The sequence below is a fragment of the Aquarana catesbeiana genome, linkage group LG01, assembly GCF_042186555.1.
Source record: "Aquarana catesbeiana isolate 2022-GZ linkage group LG01, ASM4218655v1, whole genome shotgun sequence".
NCBI classification, from domain to species: Eukaryota; Metazoa; Chordata; class Amphibia; order Anura; family Ranidae; genus Aquarana; species Aquarana catesbeiana.
In genome coordinates this window covers 688,737,205-688,743,204 of record NC_133324.1, presented here as the reverse complement: position 1 = coordinate 688,743,204, position 6,000 = coordinate 688,737,205, and positions in this window count along the sequence as shown.

The window sequence follows — 6,000 nt, the reverse complement described above, 5'->3', positions numbered from 1 at the left end:
GGGAAGAATATCCTCCTTGCATTGTAGGTCAGTGGAAAGAATGCCCTCCTACATTGAATGTAAGTGGGAAGAATGCCCTCCTTATATTGATGATCAGTGGGAAGAATGCTCCCCTTTCATTGATGGTCAGTGGGAAGAATACTCTCCTTACATTGTAGGTCAGTGGAAAGAATGCCCTCTTTACATTGAAGGTAAGTGGGAAGAATGCCCTCCTTATATTGATAATCGCTGGGAAGAATGCCCCTCCTTTCATTGATGGTCAGTGGGAAGAATATCCTCCTTACACTGTAGGTTAGTAGAAAGAATGCCCTCCTTACATTGAGGATAAGTGGGAAGAATGCCTCCCTTTTATTAATGGCCAATGGGAAGAATTCACTCTTTACATTGATGATAAATGTGACGAATTCCCTCCTTATATTGATGATCAGTGGGAAGAATGTCCCTTTTACACTGAAGGTCAATGGGAAGAATGTCCTCCATACAGTGGTGGTCAGAATATGAATCTTACAGACAGCTACACAATATCATTTGCGCCATGCTGCAGATTCTGCCAAGTGACATTAAAGCCCAGAATATGCAGGCACCATTAGGTGAGAAAAAATAAACCACAGCTCAAGGAACCCATAGCAACGTTTAGAGGAACTCTGGTTGAGAATAGCTGCTCAAGAAGCACTAGATTTCAGGTCCCACGCTGAGCGGCTGCCCTGCAGCATTGTGAACATAGTAAGTCAGCCACTGAACACTCAAAAAATGAAACACGTTTTACAAATTGGACAAGGTGGAGAGGCAGAGCAGTGATATCACCACCTAGAGGAGATTAGTGAAGTGGCCGTGTATACTACAGTGATTTTCAGCTTTTGGAGGAACACCACAGGTATGGTATCTGCATTGTTGCACTGGTCCAAACTGGACCAATGTAACTATGTAAAAGTATCCCTGCTTGGGATTTTTTTTACCTGTGAAAAACAAAACAAAAAATACTAGCTTTAAATACATTTTAATTACCTGCATTAGGCCTCGTGCACACAGGCCTGCAAAATGCAGATTTCAGAGGTGTCTGGCCTTTTAGCCAGCTATGGTGCCCAGCGCTTCCTGGAAAAGAAAAATATATGAACTCATGCCCTGTGACAGTACTTGACTCTAGAATCCAATCCATGACATTGCCGTTCCTCTGGGTTGCCAACGCCAATCATTTCAATGCCAGCTGGGGAGGAAGAATAAGTGGCAATAAAGCACTGGAGGAGTCAGTGGAGATAGGGTGGAGGGGCTTGAACCCTTTGCACTGCATGGGATAGGTGAGTGTGTCTCGTTTAATCTTGTGATCCAGCAAAGAAGCAAATAAGTGGTAACAGAGATTATCTCACTTGGAGTACACTTGAAACAAAATTATTTTGGGAATTACACTCAACATGAAAAAGTGGCAATAACCATTTTGCATATTTACATTTGAAATGTATTTTTTATAGTGAAGTACAGTAAAATCCTGGTGACATATTATATAGGGGTCATGCTTTTAAAGTATCCAAGGGGGATGAATCTCCATTGCATATTTGCATGAGTAACTGGCATTTTGCATTATGTGAAAATGTCATTGCTCCCTGTAGGACAAAAAGGACTGATTGGACATTCTTCAAGTAAAATGCACTAATGTGCTGATCATTTTATTTTTATTCTCACGTAGTACTAAAGCCAAACTTCAAGAGTCAGAGTAGCAATTAATGGAGTTATTTATTCATTAAAAATCATTAACATTTATGTTTTTTCTTTCTTTCTTTCTTTCTTTCTTTCTTTCTTTCTTTCTTTCTTTCTTTCTTTCTTTCTTTCTTTCTTTCTTTCTTTCTTTCTTTCTTTCTTTCTTTTTTACTTTTATTTATTCAAAAGGAAAGCAAAGTATATCACCAAATCACAATACAGGGGTACAAACCATTCCTTAATTAAATATAATATACTGATAGAGTCATCAATGTTACAAGAATATAGAATTTATCAAAAGATCTTCTTTGTGTTCTAGACATTTTTCTGTATGCAAAGAATGCCATTTATTGTATTGTTAATTAAAACATCATTACATTGTTTTAACTGCAAATAGTGTATGTGCCTGAAACTGTCTTGAAATTAACTAGTTGTAATTCCCAGTACAGCAGCCCTGAGACTCAATGCCAAGTGCCAGTCAGGTTCTGCTACAGTGCTAAAAAAAAAGGAACACGTGTAAGAATGACTGTGTACTTTGTGTTTTCGACCAAACTGTGCACTAGAGGTACCCAAAAAAAAAGTATTTTTATTGCAGTTTACCAATACTACAGTAAATGTGATGGCTATATTACTTTTTTCCTAGGCTTTTTTTCTTTATTTTCACCTGGTGATCTGGCCAGTAACACACTTCCTGTCCTAGGGTGGCACCTCTCCAAATGGGGGAGCAACGGGGCCAACCTTGGGCAGCAGCATTGTCAGTCTGGGGAGATGGTAGTTTTAAAAGCACTGGCAGGTTTGACTTACAAATGAAAGCTGAACTACAGCTAATGCTTCTTATGCAGGTACAGCAACAGTTTTTGTCTGAACCCCCAAACTGCCACTTTTGCTGAATAGTTTGCTTTGTTAAAAAAGTAAAAAAAAACTGACTTACTGGCCGGATTAACAGGTGAAAATGAGAGAAATAGAAAATCCTAAAAAATAAAAGCACATGCAGCCAGACACAATTTGTAAGCTACAATATAGTCAGTTTTTGCTTTTGGTTATAGAAACACTTTACAGTGGACATTTAGTCAAAACCTATTGATAGGGTTGCTCCGATACCACTTTTGTAAGATTACCAATACTTTTTTAATGTCATGTGACAGTGCACTAATATGCAGCACTGATGGGCACTGGTAGGTGGCACTGATGAGGTGGCACTGAAAGGAGGCACTAATATGTAGCTCTGATGGGCATTGATAGGTGGCACTGATGGGCACTGATGAGGCATGGACTGTGTCAGTAGTTTTTTTTTTTACAATTTTATTTTTTACAATAATTTTTTTTTTATTATTTTGTAACTATATACAAAACCACAAGGGACAAGGTTACAGGGAATGCAAGGTTGCAAGGAAGGGGGATCTCAACAGGGTACTCGAACAGGAGCAAGGCAGAGGGAGGCAGGAACAAGGCAGAGGGGTACAGGCTGGATCAGGATAGGCATCAGGAACAGGCAGGGACCAGAATCGTGACATGCCAGGGGAAGGGAGGAGCAGCCTTAAGTAGCCCCCCCCGGCAGCTGAACACTAATATCACTAATTAGTACAGCCTGCTGGCTCCTGGGAGACACCCACTGGTCCTTTCCTGACACTAACTCTGTGCATTCAGAAAAGGAAGGAACCGGTAAATTACATATATACTGGCTCCTTCCTGCGCTCTTCATCTTGATAGACCTGGGACAAGGGAGGGACCAGAGGAGGACCCGGAGGAGCATGCGGAGGACCTGGGGAGCCGGAGGAGGATACCAGGAGCCAGAGGAGGCCCCTGGGATTCGGAGGAGGACACAGGGGATAATCAGGGGTGATCGGTGCGGTGGTGGGGGCAGTTATAAGCCTAAATCTCCCTGTATAGCTTGCAATAAAGCAACTGACAGCCACTGGAGGGAGAGGAGGAGAAGCGGCTGTCAGCTGCTTTATTGAAACTATACAGGGAGATTGGTGCTTATAACTGCCCCCACCACCACACCGATCATCTGAGAGGCTGCCCGGCCCCTCCTGCTACGCTGAGGATAGGTCGGGAGGTATCGGATTAAGCATCGGAGCATTTGCATAAGTACAAGATCTTGTGCAAATGCTCTGATTGGCACCAATACTAGTATTGGTATCGGTGCAACCCTAACTATCGCTAAACCAACTCTCAGCCACATTCTAAGCCTAATTTATCTAACCCTGTAAAGAAAACATTGCTATACTTATCTATTCTGAAGCTGCTCCAGTCTGGTCTCCAGCGGCAGCTTTTGTGTAGAGAGAGAAAGCCGACAAAGGCTGGGAAATGCCTAGGAAGTGATGTCACCAATAGACTTACTATGGGGTATCCGTTGTCAGCTATCCCTCCTCTACACAGCAGCCACTGCTGACAGCTCAGCCTGGGACCAGACTGGAGTGGCTTCAGAATAGATAAGTATAGCGATCCCTTCTTTACAGGTTAGATGGATTATGCCGCGTACACACGAGCGGACTTTACGGCAGACTTGGTCCGGCGTACTGGATTTCGTTGGACAATTCGATCGTGTGTGGGCTCCAGCGGACTTTGTTTGCTCAAAAGTTGGACGGACTTAGATTTGAAACATGTTTTAAATGCATCCGACGGACTCTTCTTTCTAGCGGACAAACCGGTCGTCTGTGTGCTAGTCCGACGGACTCAAACTGACGCATGCTCTGAAGCAATTACAAGACGGAAGCGCTCGGTCTGGTAAAACTAGCCTTCGTATTGAAGCTAGCACATTCCTCTTCTGTGATCTTTTAATACAGCGCTTTTTTTTTTTATAATGCGAGAGGAATGAAGTTGTTTTTCTGCTTTATATTCACACAGAGTTCTCACAAACTACTTTCTTCATGATCTATCCTCATGCCATGACTAATATGATATATTTAAAAATCCAGATCTCCATAAATAAAGTATAAAATTTGATTTTGGACTCATTTTTTTTTTTGGATTGATTTCCACACTATCTATTTTACAATGTGTGCTAAATTATACAAACATTTTTATTTTTTTTATTTTTGTAGTTTCAAGTTACCACAATAACCTTAATATTTTGTGTTGTTTTAATGAACCTTAATGAGGTTGGTGTCCCTTGTTAATTAGACATAGGGGGGTTTATTTTCCCAAGGCAAATTCATTTTTCACTACAAGTGCAAATTGTACTTGGAATTGCACAGAAAGAGCATTTTGAAGTGCATTCACTGTGGATCCAAGGGGCACATGCAAGGAACCACAAAAAAAAAAAAAAAAAAAAACATTTTTCTTCCACATGATTGTATGATAAAATCAGCAGAGCTTCCCCTCATTTCAGCTCTTCCCCTCAGATTTACAGCGACTGCACTTCCAACAAGTGCACTTGCTGTGCAATTTCTAAAGTGCACCTTTCACTAGTATTTAGCACTTGATTTTAGAAATGATTTAGCCTTTTGGAAAAAACACACATAGGGGTTGATTTACTAAAGGGAAAAAGACTGTGCACTTTGCAAAGTGCAGTTGCCCTCTGCAAGAGCAGTTGCTCCAGAGCTTAGTAAATAAGCAGAAGCTCTGCTGACTTCCATCATCCAATCATGTGCAAGCAAAAATGCTGTTTTTTGAATCTTCCTTGCACAGGATTGGGTACTCTTTGCAAAGTCAAGCCTTACCTCATTTCCTAAGCTCTGGAGCAATTGCACTTGCAGAGGGCAACTGCACTCTGCAAAGTGCACAATCTATTTGCTTTTATTAAATCAACCCCATAGTCTTTTTGACCTGTACCTGCCTACTCCCAAACACAATGTCGTTTTGAATCAAAACACATAGTCAATAATGTAAGGTAACAAAAAAATCCATTTATTTTGGTTAACAAAAAATTAGGAAGGCAACACTGGAGACACTTTTAGAATCTGTGAAGCCTTTCGTCCCCCAGGACACACATCAAGTTTTAGGGCAAGAAAATTGATATCTTGCGACTAGGGAGCACAGGGAGCACAGTCAGACCAGACAGAAACCAGGCAATCACTTTCGAGTCTTCCCTCCACGCTTCTCTGCAGCCTTCCTCGGAGGCTGGGCCTCTGGTGGTTTACTTGGGGCAGGAGGAGGAGGAGGAGGAGAAGGAGGAGGAGGAGGAGTGGCTTCATCTGCCAGATACGTTGTAGCAGTAAGCTCCCCTCTCAAGCCCTTCTGATAGGCCTGAAAAATCGAACCCTCACAGAGGAGGCGTTGCCCCTTTTCCAATTCCAGCAATCTGGTGGCCATATATGTCCCATACGCCTCCTCTGCATTGGGTGGTGTACTCAGGATTTGGCT